The sequence below is a fragment of the Geospiza fortis genome, unplaced genomic scaffold (assembly GCF_000277835.1).
Source record: "Geospiza fortis unplaced genomic scaffold, GeoFor_1.0 scaffold2396, whole genome shotgun sequence".
Taxonomy (NCBI): domain Eukaryota; kingdom Metazoa; phylum Chordata; class Aves; order Passeriformes; family Thraupidae; genus Geospiza; species Geospiza fortis.
In genome coordinates this window covers 12,063-12,831 of record NW_005055348.1, presented here as the reverse complement: position 1 = coordinate 12,831, position 769 = coordinate 12,063, and positions in this window count along the sequence as shown.

Sequence of the window (769 nt, the reverse complement as noted above, 5' to 3'; positions counted from 1 at the left end):
TGGGGTTGAATTTGGGGGATTTGGGGGAATTCTGGAGGATTTTGGGGTGGGATTTTGGATTGAATTTGGAGGATTTTGGGGGGAAAATTTTGGGTTGGATTTGGGAGAATTTTGGGGGAATTTGGGGGAAGATTTTGGAGTTGAATTTGGGGGGATTTTGGAGTTGAATTTTGGGGATTTTGGGGTTGGATTTGGGGAGAATTTGGGGGATTTTGGGGTTGAAGTTGTGGGGAAATTCTGGGTTGGATTTGGAGGATCTTGGGGTTGGATTTGGGGGTAAATTTGGGGTCATTTGGGGGATTTTGGGAGGAAATTTTGGGGTTGAATTTGGGGGAATTTTGGGTTGGATTGGGAGGATTTTGCAGTTGAATTTGGAGGAATTTTGAGGATTTTGGGGTTGAATTTGGGGCAATTTTGAGATTTGATTGGGGGCAATTTTGGGTTGGATTTGGGGCAATTTTGGTGTTGAATTTGGGAGGATTTGGGGTTGAATTTGGGGCAATTTTGGGGTTGGATTTGGGGCAATTTTGGGGTTGGATTTGGGGGGATTTGGGGGGAAATTGGGACAATTTTGGGGCTGGAACTGGGAGGAAATTTTGGGTTGGATTTGGAGGATTTCGGGGTTGGATTTTTGGGAATTTTTGGGGTTATTTGGGGATAAATTCGGGGCGATTTTGGGTTGAATTTGGGGGATTTTGGGACAAAGGGCCCCCCCCCGCAACTCGGACCTTTCCCACGCCCCTCCCCCTCCCCAAAATCCCCAAAATTT